This window comes from Eschrichtius robustus, chromosome 4 (genome assembly GCF_028021215.1).
Source record: "Eschrichtius robustus isolate mEscRob2 chromosome 4, mEscRob2.pri, whole genome shotgun sequence".
Classification (NCBI taxonomy): domain Eukaryota; kingdom Metazoa; phylum Chordata; class Mammalia; order Artiodactyla; family Eschrichtiidae; genus Eschrichtius; species Eschrichtius robustus.
The window spans coordinates 147,649,328-147,670,079 of NC_090827.1; the positions used below are offsets into that span (position 1 = coordinate 147,649,328).

General features: G+C 37.0%; 1 protein-coding gene across 4 annotated transcripts in view; it reads right to left on the minus strand.

Annotated features, from left to right (window-relative positions):
- ELF2 (E74 like ETS transcription factor 2) overlaps nucleotides 1-20,752 on the minus strand; it is a 91,206-nt gene that overhangs the window by 29,581 nt on the left and 40,873 nt on the right. Inside the window, exon 2 of one of the 4 annotated variants that reach the window (XM_068543460.1) lies at nucleotides 14,673-14,775. The exons of the other annotated variants lie outside the window; for them this stretch is intronic. The gene's annotated coding sequence lies outside the window, so the exon portion shown is untranslated. The remainder of the gene's footprint in view (nucleotides 1-14,672; nucleotides 14,776-20,752) is intronic. 4 annotated transcript variants of the gene reach the window in all.

Consider the following 20,752-nt stretch of genomic DNA (forward strand, 5'->3'; position numbering starts at 1 on the left):
AAAGCCAATCATTTATAATGACTATAAATAAGAGTATAACCTTTAATAACTGTGAATCACGGGACTTCCCTGGTGGCACAGTAGTTAAGAATCCACCTGCCAATGCAGGGGACGCGGGTTCAATCCCTGGTCTGGGAAGATCCCACATGCCACGGAGCAACTAAGCCCGTGTGCCACAACTACTGAGCTTGCAAGCCACAACTACTGAGCCAACGTGCCGCAACTACTGAGCCCGCGTGCTGCAACTACTGAGCCCGTGTGCTGCAACTACGGAAGCCCACGTGCCTATAGCCCATGCTCCACAACAAGAGAAGCCACCGCAATAAGAAGCCTGCGCACCACAACGAAGAGTAGCCCCCCTCACCACAACTAAAGCCCAAGCACAGCAACGACGACCCAATGCAGCCAAAAAAAAAAAAAAAAAAAATTGTGAATCACTGTGTTGTACACCTGAAACATATAATATTATAAATCAACTATACCTCATTAAAAAAATTTTCTAATTAAAAGAAAATTTTAAGAGAAAATCCACTACCAAAAAAAAACTAACCAGGAATGCCAATTAATATAACTATTCCTAAACATGCTGGAGTTCTTGATGAACATCATAAGGAATAAAAAAGAAAGAAGATGACTGGAGACTGGAGAGAAGGAGGGCTGAGGTGCCTCAGATGAGGCCATTCTAGACCAGTGAGCTCCCAGCTGATCCACAGACAACCACAAACAGGAGAGTAAAATGTGGTGGATGTCAATCAGGGAGAATTATGCAGCAGTCAGAAGCAACAGATTATATACATACAAAGCAACATGCATGGATATTAAGAACAGTATTTACTAAAAAAAAGTAGGAAACCGAGTAAGATACATAGTACCATTACCATAAACTTTAAATTTATACAACATAATATATACACTTAATACACTAAAAAAATACCTATTAATCAAATTAAATTTGATGCTTATGAGGGAGGGAGACTGGATTTTTATATAAATAAAAAGGATAAAGAGGAATAAATCAATCAATTGAAAAAGTAAATAAAAGAGGGTATGAAACAGGGCTCTAGCTTTACTTTTCTCTTTATAAAAAACTAGCTATCCTAATATAATCTACCAAATAGTCCCTTCCTTTCTATAAATACGTGTCTATTATATACTAGGCATAAATACATGCTTGCTCTTTCTGGGCTCTCTAGTCTATCCTACTCAACTATTCATCTGTGGGCCAGTCACACATTTAAAAATACTGTATAGTTTTAGAATCATTCTTTATGAATAGGAGGGCAAGTACCACACACTTTGTTCTTTTGCAGAATTATCTAGACTATCTTTGGACCTCTACCTTAAGAGTTTGTCAAATTCCACCAAAAAACAGTCCTCTTGGAATTTTGACTGGAACTGTATTGAATTTATAGATTAAAAGGGGAAGAATTAACAGCTTTACCATGTCCAGTTTTCCATGTGTTTGTGGGTTAAAGAATAAAGTCAATGAAATGGTTTTGGTCTCTTTAGGTTTTCTATTTCCTCTTAAGGAAGTTGTGTATCTCATTTATTTATGTCCCTCCATAAAGCAAAATTCTTATTTTTATAGGTATTGCATATTATTGTTAGATTTATTCCCAGATACCTAATTAAGTTTTAAAAACTATTATGAATGGGATCTTTTTCGTTTCATTTTCTGATTACTAGTCTTGTATACAGCAACACTGACGAATCTTCTAAGTAGTTTTAAAGTCTATACACTTTTAAATTTTGTGTGTAAACCTCGCAAACAACAGTGTTTCTGTTGTTTCTTCCTTTCTGATCTTTGTCTTTTATTTATTTTTCTTGCCTTATTTGCATTTGCTAGGCCTGCCAGTATAACGCTAGTTAATAAACATGGTAAATGGAATCGTTTCCCCATTAATTATGAAATTTGCTATAGATTTTTAATATATATCCCTTATCAAGTCCCAATCCAGATTGAGTCTTTTTTTTTCGGGGGGGGGGGTGCTGCCTTGGGTCTTCGTTGCTGTGCGCGGGCTTTCTCTAGTTGCAGAGATCGGGGGGCTACTCTTTGTTGCGCTGCGCGGGCTTCTCATTGCGGTGGCTTCTCTTGTTGTGGAGCACAGACTCTAGGCGCGCGGGCTTCAGTAGTCATGGCACGTGGGCTCAGTAGCTTGTGGCTCGCGGGCTCTAGAGCGCAGGCTCAGTAGTCGTGGCGCACGGGCTTAGTTGCTCCGCGGCATGTGGGGTCTTCCTGGACCAGGGCTCGAACCCGTGTCCCCTGCACTGGCAGGCGGATTCTTAACCACTGAGCCACCAGGGAAGCCCAGATTAAGAGTCTTTATCTTCAGAAGATGATGAATTTTAGCAAATGCCTTTGCATCTACTGAGATGATAATATGGGCTTTCTCCTTTAATCTATTCATATGGTAAATTACATTAATAAGTTTTCTAATATTTAGCCTTCCTTGCCTTTCTAGTATGCATTTAGTCATTACATATTTTTTGATGAGTGCTGGATTTGATTTGCTCTTTTTTTTTTTTTAATGCTTGTCCATCCATGAAATAACTTACTTTATTTTTCTAATTTTTTAAAAATATATTTATTTTTTGGCTGCACTGGGTCTTCGTTGCTGTGCGCAGGTTCTCTCTAGTTGCGGTGAGTGGGGGCTGCTCTTCGTTGCGGTGCGCGGACTTCTCATTGTGGCGGCTTCTCTCGTTGCAGAGCACGGGCTCTAGAGCACAGGCCACTGGCAGGCGGATTCTTAACCACTGCGCCACCAGGGAAGTCCTAATTTGCTATTCTTAATTTAGAACATCTGTAGCTATGATCATACATAAATTCAGCAAGAAATTTTCTTTTTTTATACTAGATCAGTGTTAAGGTTAAGGTTATACTAGCTTCATAAAATGAGTTGAAAAGCTTTCCCTCTTTTACTGTTTTCTATGACAGTTTGTACATGATAGGGATTATGCATCCCTTGAAATTTTAGAAACAGAACTGGGTCTGATAAATTTTATTTGAATGAGGGGATGCATATGTAAAATTAAAGACCTTAAATGGTTATTGATTTGCCTAGGTTTTCTATTTCCTCTTGAGTCAGCTGTAATTTATATATATATATATACATATATATATATATGTATTTTTTTTTAGTTGCTCACTTGGTAGGTTTTCAAATTTTATGGCAATAGGTTGTTTATAGTATTTTCTTATGGTTTTTAAACTCTCTATTCTGTTGGTCATATTTTTGTTTCTAATAGTACTCATTTTTCCTTGATCTGTCTTTATAGAGGTGCATCCATTTTTATTAATTTTACGGTATTAATAATCTATTCTGTTCTATTTTCTATTTAATTAATATAGACTTAGTATTTCTTCTACTCAATTTGGATTTATTCTGTTGGCCCTTTATTAACATCTAGAGTTGAGCAGATGCTCATTTTATCAGCCTTTCTTATTTTCCAATTAACCCACTTAGAGCTATTAAATTTCTCAGTGAGTTCTGCTTAAGTTCACATCTAAATTTTTGCATGCAACGCTTTGTTATTTAGCTACAAATATTTCATAAATTTCATTTCCTCTTTCATTCATTAATTAGTGAGTTTTTATTATTTTATTTTATTTTTATTTTGGCCACACTGCACAGCTTGCGGGATCTTAGTTCCCTGACCAGGGATTGGACCCAGGCCCACGGCCCACGGCCCACAGCAGTGAAATCACTGAGTCCTAACCACTGGACCACCAGGGAATTTCCAATTTGTGAGTTTTTAGTTGCCAATATTGTAAGTATTTTGGTTGTCTTTTCGTTGTTGATTTCTAACTTTATTGCATTATGATGAAATAGTATATTTTGAATGACACTGATTTTCCAGACATTGTTGAGATTCTTCTATGACATAGTACACAGTTAAAAGCTGACCTGTATATAACTGGAAAAAGAAAATGTACGAAGTTGTATTTTATTCAGTTAACTACAATGTTCTATAGATCTCCAGCTTATCAAATTTGTTAATCCTGTGGTTTAATTCTTTGATGTCATTTTAAATTTTGTGTCTGCCTGATTTTTCAATTTTGACAGAGTTTTTTTGGTTTTTTTTTTTTTTTTTTTTAGAGGCAAGGAATACAACTTTATTCAGAAAGCCAGCAGACCATGGAGATGGCAGACTAGCGTTTCCCGACAAAGGTGTTTTAAAGTCCCAGTTTTGTAGACATGTCCACTTCGCCTTGCAATTCTGAAAGTTTCTATCTATTTATTTATTTACTTACTTACTTACTTACTTATTTATTTTATTTATTTTGCCACACCACGTGGCTTACGGTATCTTAGTGGATCTTCCTGCAGTGGAAGCGCAGAGTCCTAACCACTGGACAGCCAGGGAATTCCTTAAAGTTTTTACTTTAAATGATATTTCAAGGCTATGTTGTTAGATGCATATAAGTTTATGATGATTATATTTTCTGGACTGTTCCTTTTAGCAGTTTGAAAAGCCTCTCTTTGTCCCAATTAAAGATCTGCACCCTGAATTCTATTACAGCAGATTTATTTGGTGTTTCTCTGATAAATATATTTTTCCTTTCTTTAAATTTTGTTTTGTGTATCTGTTAAAAATAGCACAGACTCGTGTTAAGATCACAATTGGTAATTTTAATATAATTGATGTTTTGGACTATTTCTACAGTCTTGATTTTTTAAATAAATGTTTTACTTATTTATTTGTTTATTTATGGCTGCGTTGGGTCTTCACTGCTGCACGCGGGCTGTCTCTAGTTGCGGCAAGCGGGGGCTACTCTTCGTTGCGGTGCGCGGACTTCTCATTGCGGTGGCTTCTCCTGTTGCAGAGCACGGGCTCTAGGTGCACGGGCTTCAGTAGTTGTGGCTCGTGGGCTCAGTAGTTGTGGCTCACGGGCTCAGTAGTTGTGGCTCACGGGCTCAGTAGTTGTGGCGCACGGGCTCAGTAGTTGTGGATCACGGGCTCTAGAGCGCAGGCTCAGTAGTTGTGGCGCACGGGCTTAGCTGCTCCGCGGCACGTGGGATCTTCCCGGACCAGGGCTCGAACCCACGTCCCCTGCATTGGCAGGCGGATTCTTAACCACCGAGCCACCAGAGAAGTCCCTACTGTCTTGATTTATGATTTGTATTTCCATAGTTTTTTTCTGCTCTTTGTTGCCTTTCTGTTAGATGGGTTAGAAGTTTAGTTTACTCCCTAACCTACCCCCCAACTTAGTATTTTGGAAGCCAGACCTCCTATCTCTATTATTTTAGTATGCTCTAGTTGCTTAAAATAAATGTCCTTCTTTTCACTTCTCATCTTCTCCAGATCATGTTTCATACAGTTCCTAACTATTTAATTCAAAGGCCACCAAAATCTGGTTCCACTCTATCTTTCTAGGCTCACTTTTCTCAACCATATGCCTCTACAAAGCCTAATCTCTAGTTAAACTACATTACTTGTCAGTTTCTAAATAAAATACAAAATTTCTGAAATTCTGCTCTGGTTCATGATGTTTTCTGATTCACTCAGTCACTCAACAAATACGTTATTCAAAACCTACTTGGTGCCTGGCTTTGACCAATACCAGTTAACACAGGGCATATGGTCTCTGGACTTATGAAGCATTGAGTGGAAAGACTAAACAATAAACACAAATAGAATAAAGTAAAACTTCATGAATACATGAATTCAGATAAATTTTAACTGGGAATTGGCTCCCATCTCCCACAGCAGTCACTGGACTACACAGCTACCAGCAGGTGGCACCAAACCACCGAAGTCTGACCTCAGACTGACTTGGATACCTTATTCTGAATCCTGGAACCCATTCCACACACGCACTTCCTCCTCCACAAAGACTGACTCGGGTCGTTTTATTAAACTCACAAGAATGCCATTTTTATGTGATTTGAATTTTTTAGAATTACTTACTACTTCATCATGGGAGTTTACTGTATCCACAAGTTGTAGGTGCTAACCAAAAAAGAAAAGGGAATGAGAGTCTCTGACGAAAGTAACAGAACAGCCCTAGTTGAGACTGAAGAGTATCAGCTAAAGCCCCTACCTCCCTCCGAGAGAGTGACTTTCAAACTGATATCCAAAAGATGACCAGGAACGAAAAGCTGAAAAATGAAAAGCAGTATGTCCCGGAAAGAAAAACAGCATACAAGAGCACCCTGGGAAGGTAAAGTCTGGATTAATGGAAAGGCGAAAAGACAACAGTGTGTGTGTATGTCTGGGGTGAGGGTATTGTGTAATTCATCAGAGTATAATGCTTAAGAGCTTGGGCTCTGGAGCCCTACCTAGCTGACGTACTAGCTGACCTGAAGTCCTTGCTCCACCACTTAAATAGATGTCTAGCCTTAGAAAGGCTATTCAGCCTAGGGTTGCTGAGAGTATTAAATCTATTATTGTATAAAGCTCTAAGAACTATTCCTGGCAATACAGTAAAGAAATATTAATGTTAGGGTTCTGTTTTTTGTTGCTATTATTGTTGTTACTGTTTCTAGATGGATGAGAGGAGAGCCCAATTATTCAGTGTCTTGAAAGCCATATTAAAAATCCTGACTAGTATCCTGTGTGCAACTAGAACCACTAGAAGGTTTTATGGAAGGGAATATCATGATTCAATTTATAAATATTGGGTTGGTCAAAAAGTTCGTTCGGTTTTTTCCGTAAGATGGCTCTAGTAGCGCTTAGCTGTCTTTAACTTCATTCAAAACAATTCTGTTAGACTGTATTGTGACAGCTCTCATATCAGCATGCATTTTAAAAAAAATTATCAAAATTGGTGGATTTTTCTGTAGCGATCTTCATACTGAAGATGGAAGGAAAAAAAGCAACATTTTCGGCATATTACGCTTTATTACTTCAAGAAAGGTAAAAACGCAACTGAAACGCAAAGAAAAAGATTTGTGCAGTGTATGGAGAAGGTGCCGTGATTGATGGAACGTGTCAGAAGTGGTCTGCGAAGTTTCGTGCTGGAGGTTTCTCGCTGGACGATACTCCACGGTCGGGTAGACCAGTTGGAGTTGACAGAGATCAAATCGAGACACTGAGAACAATCAACATTATACCACGCGGGAGATGGCTGACATACTCAAAATATCCAAATCAAGCGCTGAAAATCATTTGCACAAGCTTGCTTATGTTACTCGTTTTGATGTTTGGGTGCCACGTAAGTTAAGCGGGAAAACACCTTCTTGACCATCTTGCCGCATGCGATAACGTTAACGAAAACGTTCCATTTTTAAAACAAATTGTGATGGGCGATGAAAAGTGGATACTGTACGATAATGTGGAACGGAAGAGACCGTGGGGGCAAGCGAAATGAACCACCACCAACCACACCAAAGGCCGGTCTTCATCCAAAGAAGGTGATGTTGTGTATATGGTGGGACTGGAAGGGAGTCCTCTACTATGAGCTCCCTCTGCAAAACCAAACAGTTCATTCCAACAAGTACTGCTCCCAATTACACCAACTGAAAGCAGCACTCTACGAAAAGCGTCCAGAATTAGTCAACAGAAAACCCATAATCTTCCATCAGGATAATGCAAGACCGCATGTTTCCTTGATGACCAGGCAAAAACTGTTACAGCTTGGCTGGGAAGTCCTGATGCATCCGCCATAGTCACTAGACATTGCACTTACGGATTTCCATTTATTTCGGTCTTCAGAAAATTCTCTTTCAAGGGAAAAAATTTTGATTCCCTGGAAGCCTGTAAAAGGCACCTGGAACAGTTCTTTGCTCAAAAAGATAAAAAGTTTTGGGAAGATGGAATTATGAAGTTACCTGAAAAATGGCAGAAGGTAGTGGAGGTGAACACGTTGTTCAATAAAGTTCTTGGTGAAAACGAAAAATGTCTTTTTACTTAAAAACCAAAGGAAATTTTTGGCCAACCCAATATATTTTTTCAATCACCTGGCCTACAATGTGAAGAATGGATTGCTTGGGGTTCCGGGGGTGGTGGGCAGGCATGAACACAAGACCTATTAGAAGGCCAAAGGCCAAAGCAGTAGCTCATATAAAAAATAACTACAGGTTGGACTAGGCTAGTAGCAATAAAGTTGGAAAGAAATTGGTAGACTTACGATACATTTGAAGGTAAAACTGACATGATTTGGTAATGAACTAGGAGGTAAGGGACGAAAGGGTGGAAATGACGACTTCTCACAATACCCGCGCCCCCCCCAACCTTGAATAAAGTCTTCCTTACTGTACTTTAATGACTGTCATTGAATTTTTTTTCTTTAACGCTTCCCAAATGAAAGTTTATCTTTCCAAGCTCAGCTAAAATATGAACTTTCCATTACAGGAGCTAACAGCTCTCTCCTCCTCACTCTCACAACAGTCTTTAGGTTATAAAGAGTTGTTTTCTTATATAGTTTCCCCAATAGAGACAAGCTCCTTTACAGTCAAGGCTACATCTAATTTCTTGTTCGAGCCCACACAAAAAAAGTGCTACACGCACCAAGGGCAGCCTCGGATAACCTCGCAAATGGCCTCAAAGACAGGGCAACTCCTCAAGCTCTTTTCTTTCCTCGGAAGGAAATTCAGTCTGCTTTCTTCTCCTTTCAACTATTCTATCTCTGAGGATTCTGTTTCCCCTAAGATTAATTGTAGAATTAACTAGTCTTTCATTAGCCTCCCCATTTCTTGCAGCCGCCAAAAACAAGTATATAGGGATTCTTTTTGTTAAAGTGCTTGCTACTAATTCTAATGAAAAACTCCTGACTCCCTTTGTGAGTTGGTAAACTGAATGCACTGGCTTCTGCCCCTTACTTTTATTCCCATGGATGAGGTTCACCGAAAGTTCTTCCTTTTTTGTGTGTGGAGGCCTCTCTTCCCAGAACATAGCCTGCAGATGAAGCCTAGACATAATAATCGGTGTCTTCTTACCTCAAATAGATAACTGGCACTTCTGAGGGCCTCCTAAGCAGGCCTGTAATGTAGCAATGGAATTAAAAACAAATGTGATTCTGCCAGCCTTGTTTTTTCCAAACCAAACGGCTAAAGCTTACTGTTGTAAATCCAAGTAGTAATAGATGCTACCTGTTTTGAGCTCTTTTCTCCTCTTGAACCAAATCCTTGATTCCCTCTTCAAAAGAATTTTTTCATTGTAAGTTATTATTCTAAATCTTTATTTTATGAGGATTAAGTTGCAGGGGGGAAAAAAGGTGATATATATATTAAAAAAAAAAAAAAAAAAAAAAAAAACAGGATTCAGATTCTCCTAAAAGTCTTGTCAAACACCATGCACACCAAGAAGTCCCATTTTGCTAACCAGTTTAGAGACATAACTCCTTTCTTTTTGATGTAAAACTTTCTAGGGTCATCTTTTGCAAGCTCATCTAGTGATAAGAAAATCTCTAAGTTCTAGCTAACAAATAATTCATATTGTTCAAATCTATTCTTAAGTAAGTCCTGGAGGATAAGTACTTATTATCATGACTCAGTCTTATAGAAAACATATGAAAAGCATTTTTCATTAAATTTAAAGATTTAATTGTTCATTCCTTTTAAGTAATATATGTATTTTGGCTGATCTACAAAGTAAAAAGAAATCAAACATCCAGTTATGACCAAATGCTGAACGTAAACTTGGAGAATATGTGATATCTATTATAAAAACTGGTACTCTACACCTTAATAATGTCTAATGGAAAGAGAGGAAACCGGCTACATTCCTTCTTCCCTTGATAATGCTCAATGGAAAACAAATTACAGAAATGTAGAAAAATTTTTAAATAAAAACTAGTCCTACCTCATCTCCTAATCCCACTCCCAAATTGTAACTAACCACTGCACACACGGTTAGTTCTTAGCACTGTCCCCTTATTTTCTGCGAATGGGAAAGTCACTCATGTTTTTGATGGTACTGTACACACATTAAAAAAAAAAAAAAAGGTGAGATTTAGGAATGCTTAATTCCATCTGACTTGCTTCTCTGTCCCTAAACCCCTCTGTCTTACCAGTCAACTGTGCCCTTATGATAAAATTTAAATACGACCCATTACAATAGCAATAATGCAACCTGGAACTTATAGACTAACTACTATACCTGGCAATTCTTTGTCTTTCCTCACCTTTCCCCAACCCTATCTACTTCATACTATTATTTCCTCAAATACTTGTTTTTCTCAACTTAGTTGGTAACCTTCTTTGAGTCCAGCCACCATGTTTTATTCAACTATGAATCACTTACTCCCTAGGAGCAGTACTGTGCATAGAATAGGTACTTTGTACATGATAAGTATTAAGTTTACCATTATCTCAGCTGTACTTAAAGACTGACATATGGAGGAGGAGAAGGGAGAATTTATCTGCTGCTTCAACTGCTTGAAAAGAAATGATTCACGAATTTATTATTTTAACTTAATTGCTAATATTAACTCTAAACAACAGTCTCAGGAGTTGTTAATTTATGTATTCTGATTTGTGACAAAGCAATTTTACACTATGGTGAATTTACATGTTTTCTTCACGAGAGTCTACGTATTGCACGAATGCAGACATTGCCCCTCTTGTCTATTGCTCTAGTCCCATGCTCTAAATAGTGCCTGGTATATAGTAGATGCTCAATGAATGTTTACTGGTGAATTAATTAACAGCAGCAATGCATTACATCACCTCATATAAGCCTGAAAGAACTTTAGTATCTCTTCACCCGCAACAGCAATCTTTGTGATGGGTATACTATACACAGTAAGAAACTACAGGATTAACTGAGTTCTCACGATGGCAGAAGCTCTCTTTTGGTGCTATCATTCCCAACAGCCGAGGTTCTCAAAGTATGATCCCTGGGCCAGCAGTATCAACATCAGCATCACCTGGGGACTTGTTAAAAATGCAAATTCTCAAGACTTCCCTGGTGGCGCCGTGGTTAAGAATCCACCTGCCAATGCGGGGGACACAGGTTCGAGCCCTGGTCCGGGAAGATCCCACATGCCGCAGAGCAACTAAGCCCGTGTGCCACAACTACTAAGACCACGTGCCACAACTACTGAAGCCCGCGCGCCTAGAGCCCGTGCTCCACAACAGGAGAAGCCACTGCAGTGAGAAGCCCGCGCACCGCAGCGAAGAGTAGCCCCCGCTCGCTGCAACTAGAGAAAGCCCGTGTGCAGCAACAAAGACCCAACGCAGCCAAAAATAAATAAATAAATACATTTATATTTTTAAAAATGCAAATTCAGCTCACTAAGTCACAAATCCTGGAGGTGGGGCTAGCGATCTGTGTTTTAACAAGCACTCCAGATGATTCTGACGTATGCTCAAGTCTGAGAGCCACTGGCCACAGAGATTTTTCTCATGGAAATAGAAGGGATCTCAAGCCAGCAAAAAGGTCATAAAATACTAGATGAGGCTTTAAAGAAATGTACTTAATGTTCAAACATTAGAATGTTTTTAGAAGAAGTTAAATTAAGTCAATCCATTAAGTGACATGAAAAACTACCAGTATATAGTTGAGAGGGTTTTTTTCCCCTATCAGAGATCATAAAACTGTATTCAGATCCCTACTATGCGTTATTAAGGAAAGAAAAGCAGAAATAAGGCAGAATTCCATGGAGGACAGGTAAAATAAGACATGGATGAGATCTGGGAAAACTGTTTTTTAGATTCCAACTGAAATTTAGCACTTTAATTTTAAATAAAGGTACAAACCACAGTAGTTTTCCCAGTATCTGTGACTCACGACCAACAGAAATCATAAAATATTTTCATATCATATTATAGTTGTTACATATATCTCAAAATATACTTTACGGTCACTACTTTGAAATTACAGCAGTAAATTAGATCTGCCACTAGATCTCATTATTTAATGCATTATTAAAGAAACGTATGTATTAATATGTCACAATTAAAAATAGTCTGAAAGCTACGTTTCAATATATTTGGTTCCTTGGCAATCCTAGGTATTTCATATATTTAAAAACATTGTTCCGAGAGAAGGTCCACAGGCTTCACCATATGGCCAAAGAGGCCCACAATATAAAAAGATTTAAAAAACACACAAAAGTTAACAGTTAATAGCCGTGTTAAAAGTGTTCCTGACCTCCTCTAAGTTACGGTCCCCTTCACAAATCCGAGAAAACGCATAGACCCTTTTCCAAGTTTACAAAGGGGCATGGGGGATGCATAAGGGACAATGATTCCTTCTCCTGAAACAGCATTATACCAAAGCACCCACCTTTTGATTCCAAAAAGAAACGCTAGTTGTGCAAATACCTTAATCTCTGTAACTTGTAGCTTAGTATGGGCAATGAGCATATCTATAGCCCACCTCTGCGGAGGCAGGCAATTTAGTGGAAAGTGAATAGGAATAGTCAACTAGCTTAAAACCAGGGAACTGTGAATGAGGAGCTACGGAGTTCAGTCTTTATTTTAGGTAATGCTTTGACTGTCTTCCTTTACTTTTCATTTCACAGTACTCAGTATTTTGGAAGCAACTAAATTTGTATAAAAAACATACTTTGTTTTAAATCTCTTAAAAGGCTTCCCATTGCCCTTTAGATAAGGCCCAAAAAACAGGTACAAAGCTTTCAGAGTCCTCACCCGTTAAGATTTTACCTCTTTAGCCTCATTTTCATCCCCTTTCCTTCTCATAATCCATATTCTAGCCATGTTGAATTCCTTTCTGCAAATCAAATAGGCCATGCTCTCCTTCCTCCAGACTTTCAGACATGCTATTCTCTGCTTGGCTAATTGTTTCAGACCCTTCAAACCTGTTTAAATGTCACTTCCTCAGAGAGGCATTCTCTGACCTCCTAGCCATTCCCCTACTGTATACTCTCTAAACCTTTCATTAATCCTATCACAACGTTAACTCATCACATTTTATTGTAACAACGTATTTAACTGTTCACCTTCTCCACAAAGCTGAAAGCCTGGTGGGGGCAAAGACAGGGTTCATTCGCCACAAGGTATTCAGCTGAGCCTGACATGCTGCTGGCCCTCAGTAAGAGCTGGCTGAGGAATGAATGCATGGATCTGCCTAGAGACATGTTTTAAAGCATTCCTGTGTGTATATCTAAGAAGTCTGAGCTATCCCGACTTGGCAACACCTATAACCTTGCGTACTACTCATTTAAAATTCCATATAATCTGTATTTAGCCCTCTCCTCAGTCTGAATTAACAAAACTGTATTACTTAGACACATTGTTATATGCAAAATTGGAAGTTAATTAGTGTTTAAAGAAACAAGTCTGAGTGCAAAGGAATGAATGCTACTAGTTTCCCAAATTAAACAAATATCCTCTAATGATCGACTGTCTGGATATACTTATCTTTCCTTTTATATAAAATAGATGTTTCCTGAAAAGCATACAAATACCATTTAAAATCATTCCTTTTCATTTGTTTTATTAATTGACAGGGTTGTTCTTTGCTTTTGGCCACTCTCCTTCACATAATTAATAATCTGTAAAACTTCCATTCAAGGTGCACTAAAAATCAGTGGCTACTTTAAAGAGCCCTTGAAGGATCCTGTTTTAAAGTGATAGTTTAGAAAGCAGAGAAGCTTCATTTCATTTTCTTTCTAGATCACAAAATCCAATTAAAAACTGACAATTATGATAAAACTCTACTTTTTTTTTTTTTTTTTTTTTTTTTTGGCCGTGCTGCTTGTGGGATCGTAGTTCCCTGACCAGGGCCCGAGAAAGCACCAAGTCCTAACCACTGGACCACCAGGGAATTCCCAAGCTCTACCTACTGATTAAGTAAAAGCATCTTATTAAAATACTTTTTCATCTTCTATACCCTCCGTAATTTATTAACTTATATGGTTACTTTGTATACTGTTAAACAGTATAGTTAAATGGTTTTTTAAATACCCTCTCTTAAATGACAGTAAAGAATTTAGAGATCATACTCAGCACATGCAGGGACTTCCACAACTGCAACTCACCTCCATTTTTCATGAACCTGATATTTTAATATCCAATTCCCAGATAATGGGAATTTCAGGACGATTCAGAATTGCATGATAACGTATTTCATTAATTCTAAGACATACATTTTTTTCACATTTTGACATCTCTGAAATCAGGATGTATTTTACAATTGACGATATCCTAAAATTTGTAATTGCCGGCAGGTTTTTCTTTTAGTGCTCTAAAAATAACGTTTCTTACAATTGATGGCATCTTAAATGAAACACTTAATAAAATATTAAAAACTTCTCTCTAATAAGGCTTTCTAACTAATCTAACTAATAGTATAATTATAATTCACACAATTCTAGAATCAAAACTAAGTAAACTTAAGACTCACATTTTACCTTTTTAGAAAACTAGTGACCAGGCTAAATTCAAGAAAATAGATAATTGAAAGAAAACACTTCTTAAAAAATTATTTTAGGAAAAAGTATAGATCAGAAGCAGAAATAACACAAATAAAAAAAAAAAAAAAAAAAAGACTTGAAGATGTTCAGTCAGTGGTAACTTCGAAGGAAGTGAAGGCGGGGAGACAGACCTAGAGTTTTGTCTAGAGAAGGAACCGATATTAGGGACACGGCAGGGAATTAACTTAGACAGCAGATTCCTTAGGGGGAAAAATACTGTTATAATCTTTCTCCCTCCACAAGGAGGGATCGCCGTCACCCTTTAAACAAAAATACGGAAACACAGCTGAAATCATTGTAGTTAAATGTAAAATTGCAAACATTCTTAATAAATTAAAGACCAACCTACCAGCATTGTCTTCCTTCTGGCTCAATCTGTTTCACCTTCAGGTAATCCTAGGGTAGGGGCTCCTTTTCAGATCCCCAGTTTTTCATGTCGATCTTCTACCTCCCTGTGGCAACAATATTTTCTAATTAAAAGAGTCCTTTTGTGCCACAGGGAGGATTTCTGATGGTATAACACATACAAAAGTTATCAAAGGCTCATCGTGAGGTCAACCTAGTCTTGAGAGTCTTCAAGAAAGAAATGTGGTTCCTTAATCTTATTTTTCAATAGAAATCTGGTTTTATTTTTTAAAACTGCATTTCAAAAACCTGAACTTTCATTTATTAAAAAAAAAGCACTACTTTCTTGTTGAAGTATATAAAAATTCTTATCATTCATCTATCTTTTCAACTAACCTCTAAACACAATTTTGTTGATCACAAAAAAAAAAAAAAAAAGTTTTCTAAGTTCTCTTGATAATTAATTTAACTAATAAGACCAACCTTTTATGTTTTGATACTTGGTTAAAAACCAAAGTCCTGTTCCCAATGAGCAGAAGAGAGAAGTAGGAAGCTACCAGATCCCTTTGAGCCAATGTTTGTTAGTAAAGATTAATAAATAAGTCTACTTGTATTACATAACATGATGCTAAATATGCTTAAAACATACATAAAAAAGGCCAGCAAAAAAAAAAAGGCCAGCGGGAAATTTAGAAACGTGGTAGTTACTGCCCCCTCACTGGTAAGATTATGGGTGATTTTCACCGTTTATTCTTTGTAATACTTTCCAGTTTTTCCAATGAACACGTATTGCTTTTATTATTAAAAAAAAAAAAAATCAAATTTAGGTGTAAGCAAGAATGACTAAAACTAACTGTGATTTTAAGATGAAGTTAATCTAAGTATGACAACATTATGGCTTTGATATATTCTGGATGACCATATTCATGTTTTTTGGATGACTACCTTTTTATATTTTAAATAACCCTACGGTATTCAATATTTAGCATATAAACAAAAAAGAAAACATATTTAAGATTTTACATAGATGGTTCTTCATTATACTGCAATTCTAAGTCACAACTCAATTTGCTTCAGTCTGTATTTCTTAACAGCTACGTGTTAAACTCTGTATTATATGCTATATTCAACAAAATAAAAATATGGGCTCTGTACTCAGGGGCTTGTATGCTCACTTTGAAAACAAAAGGAGTATACACACAAGAACAGTGTAAGAAAGTCAGTGATCATGTGTCTAAGTCCAGATGGTCTCACAGAAGATCAGGAAAGGGAGTGTTTAACGTAGGCCACGAATGCTGCGGACAGCTTCATGTGGTTGGGCCTGAAGGAATGGATAATACTTAAAAGACATTCTTGATAGAAAACTATATTTGAGAAAAAGCTCAGAAGCAGCCATGAGAAGGGCAGAAAGGAAAACTGCTAGAATACAGTGTTTCTGTAGATAAGAAGGCCAGATTTAAAAGGCTCTACTTCTGGATGATTCCGTGGAGTCAATGAATTTGGTAGAGGAGTGGACCTTGAAATCTGATAAACAAAGAGCTTCAGGAGAATGATAAATGTAGATGCCAGAGCACAGTAAGTTAAGGAAGGAATGAGAAGGAAAAAGTACAGACTTAAGGTATAAAACATTTGTCATTTTAAAAAGTCGAAGTGAATGGAAAGAGAAAACTACAACAGAGAAGTATTAAACAAATGTTGTTTTAATGTATAAAAGACCTTTTCCATATCTGAAGGCACAAGGAAAGGTTTTAATGAAGTTAAGGAACGCTTACAGAGCACTTACATCACAAGCGCTGTGCTTTATAGGTTTATTTTATATAATCCTCACCAACACTGAATTCCTATTTTACGACAGTGAGATAGACTCTGAAACAGTTAAATACTGCCAAGTAAGTGATAAAGTGGAAACCTGAAACTAGGACTAACTAACCCAATCAATATTCTTCCCTTTCTTACTAAAGAGAGCCACTTAAAAGGCTTAAAAGAAAAAAAAAAAAAAAAAAATTTAAGCTCCGGATTAGTCACCCAGGATTTTTTATTATATTTGACTACTCTTTGGCTCTTCTTCTTGTCTTCAAAATGTAAACATTCCCTAAAGTTAATTTCTTAATTCTGTGTCCTTTGTTATCTATCACAGAGTGACAAATATAGAATTTAAAAATCTTCCCCTTGGGGAAATCTCTCAAATTCCTTTCCCCTTGGAGTTTTCATTTATTTCCATGGCTTCAGTGAGGATGATCCCAAGCTGGTCTCTGCTTGACCTTTCTGTACTAAGCTTCAGTTGTACTAGATAACCTTCCATTTGCCCCTACGGATCTGTACTCCACCCTTCACTCTGTCCCAGGAGGCTGACTTCCCTGGCTCCCTCTCTGTGGCACCGCCCTCAAGTCAGCTATGTCCTTTGATCAAAGGTCCCAGATTCTCTCAAGGTAACCCTCTCTCCAGGGCTCTCCTTCTGGGTTCCAGGAACCCTTCCCTCTGTTTGGCCCTTGGGCCAAAGGACAGAAACAGCCCTGCTCCTGCTAGCTCTGGAGTACCACCCCATCACTTACGGTTACCCTACACTTGCCGACACACTTGTAGCTAGCCATTTATTAAAACATTCCGTAAATTATCCTAATTTGAATATGCCCTCTCTTTTGTAATGGGACACTGACCATACATTCGCACATCTTTAAATACCTAATTATTTCCCCTTAGATGCTCTGCTTCAAATCAAAATCAACATGCTTATTATCAAACTTAACTGCTTCCCCAAACAGTCTTGCCTTCCTCAAAACTCTTTATGATACTTTCGCCATTATTAGGGTCAAAAAACTGAGCAATACCTTACCTATCTATGTTTCTCCCCCTAATCTATCATGCCTAGTCTTATTAGATCTCACATAGTAGAAGTGCTTATATAAGCCCCTTCTGTTCCTATTGCTTCTACCTTGTTTTAATACTTCTCAAGCCATCCCTGAGTCATACATACTACAAGAGCTAGTCTTTCTGCCTCATCTTTTCCCTACAATCCATTCTCTATCTACTGAGATACTAATCACTTAGTACTTTCTACTCAAAACCTTCCAAATCTTTGTCTTTTATATGGCTGATTACTAACTCTTAGGTTCCAATCACAATCTAGCCACAGTTCTTAACGGAACCTCCTATTAATATCTTATTTACTCAGCATCTTCTAAACATACCTCAAATTTCTACACCCCACCCACTTGTTAACTGTATTTCCCTCAGTCTACGCGCCTTTCGCCTACCTGCTATCTGCCCAGCCAAATCCTACCATTTGTCCTCCTCCTCTCTCTAAAACACTCCCTAATGCTGTAAATTGAACTTTCCTCTTCTGAAAATTTCTCTGAATTTGTAAATAGTGCTCAACGGATTCTACACTGCTTTATATTTTGATTATAATATATATATTTTATCTCCACAAAATATAAATTACTACCACCTTGAGGGAAAAAAACATGTTGAACACAGTGCCCCAGCACATAACAAATACAAAGTATTTATTGATATATTCTCATAAATTAAAGTGGAAGGTTATGAGGATAAATATAGTTTAAGTTAAGGTGCAAGATGAAGAAGCATATTCTCAACAGCTCAGTCTTTGCAGCCAAGTCTTAAAAGATTTCCAGCAAAACTTATCTATTATTGATTGCATTGGTATAAACTTGTTACTTTTTACATGGTAATCTGTAATAACCAATTAAAATTTATATATATATAAAATATAAATATTATATATTTAAGGAGTGAACATAAAAACTGAATTTCCACATCTCAGTAGGGAAGCCAAGAGACTCCTCTTCACCCCCGACTCACCACATCACTCTCCAGAGGCCTCCAGAAACTGCTGGACTCGGCAGCCACTGGCAGAGGTATTTCGGCCTGCCAGAGTCGAGGCCACCCTTCATGCATACTTTGTTACTACTCCTCAAAGGCTCTTTATGATGACTAAACTTGTTATTATCAAAGAGCAATTTACAGGTTTAGATGAATATGTCTATTTTTAAAGTTTTAAAATATACTTGGTTTTTCCTATATAATTTAAGAGAGGATTACTATTACACACAAGCTCTGTGAGGGAAATATAGATGTTCAGTCTACAAAAAAGTGAAGCAAGATAGCCTATAATTACTACTACCAAAATAAGAAATCATTTTATACACAAAATAATGAAGACAGCTAAATGTACATCATTATATGACTTTAGTACTCCTGCCTGGATGACTGACACCATGAATACTGTTTCTGGTATGGACATATATGCAATGGGTATACAGGAATAAAAGAAAAAAAACTTCAGTGAGAACATGCCGAGAACTGATATAACAGATCAATAAATATAATTATGAACACTTTTTAGACTAATATAATCTAAATTATAATGTAGGAGCACTCCAGGAAGTATTTCCTAGACGTACAAAAGGAAATCTTATTCTCTACAGATCTCATTTCCACCAATTCACCAAACAGAAACTGCTGTAGCCATCTTATAAATATTCCTTTCCTTTACTTCCCAGTCATCTTCCTCTCCAAAACCTACATATATCTGGGATTTAAGTTAAAATTTATTATCACCACAAGAAATGAACCCAATCCTAATCCACTACCTAAAAGGAAGTATGCATTACATTAAGTCATAACAACCCTTCTTCATCTACATAGGTTCTAGATATCAGGAGAATGAAAATTTATTTAGATTTCAACTCATTTAAAAACGCATTTTAGTCTTTAAGTAGAAACAAAATTAAGCTCAGATTAACTGATTCTAAACTAAACTATGTATATTAACAATCTTACTAAGTTACTATGAGCCATGCTATTTTTAAATAAATTAGTATATTGTAGTCTCCAAGTTCTGCAGGCCTTCTGATGAATAAATGTGAGTGTATGAAACTGTTCTGATTACGGATGTACGAGCAAGTAGTTTTCAGTCTGAATTTGGCATTGCCTTTAAAAGAGCTGTATCTGAATTCTGCATTTTACAGTGTTCTTCTATAAGGAGAGCCAAGAATAACTACACTATACTAGTCTTATTTTTAGAAGTAATATGGATTTTAGAGGTAAAGTGGGTTTTAAAAAATCCATGAGCCAGAATGGAATTAAAAAGAAAATGTAAGATGAACTTCTCAGGTTACTTTTAGACTATTTTAGAATAAGCTAAGTTATTTACCAAAATTTCCTTTTAGTGTTGAAGAAAAATAAACCTAAAAAACATTATCAAGTATTCAAAAACTACTTTTAAAATACCACAAAAGTAATTGTTCTTTTATCCAGACTTTGTACATCCTCTTTTTCAATATTATAATCACTCACATCTTTGCCCTGTAAATGATATCATCACCTTCAGAGTTCAAGAAGATGAAGAAAATAAAATCCCTTAAATGGATTATATTCGCTTCCTATCTGGAATTGTTTTTACCAGATTAATTTAAATTAATGAACTGTTGACCATCAAGTGTACAACGAATAAGATTCGGTCAACATGCTCTGGTATTTTAACGTGAATTTAAATTTCTACTGACGCAGATTTGGCACTGTAGTTTTCATTTTTCAAAGTTTCCAATTTGCTACCAAAATCAGTCTTCCCTTTTTTTTTTTTTTTTTGATCAAAACATTTTCCGGAAATTTCAATCAGTTCTACTTTTTTTCATTCAACTTAAGCTATCATACTTTTTTCTTGTCCCATTAGTTTTCTCTTTAGTTATGCTCCTATAATAAAATCAGTTACAATATCTACTTCAAGATATCGTCCTGCATAATACTTTTCTAAGTTCTTCTTATTCTTTTTCTCAAGAAGAAAATTCATCTCTACCACTAACCTTCTAGCTTCGGACTGGAAAGCTCTCCAAACTCTCAAAAGAAAACCTACGTATCTTCCTGCCACTTGCACTGTAAATCGAGTACCACTCCAGACTACAGTCACGAAGACTTTATGAAGTGTTTAGCTACCTGTTTCGATAAGATGACTTGATCACCACTGCACGTGGGGTCTGCTGGCACTGTTCTCATCACTGCTCCGAAGAGCAAGGTAACTTCCAACCCCTCAGCTCAACCAAAAAAAAAAAAAAAAAAAAAGAA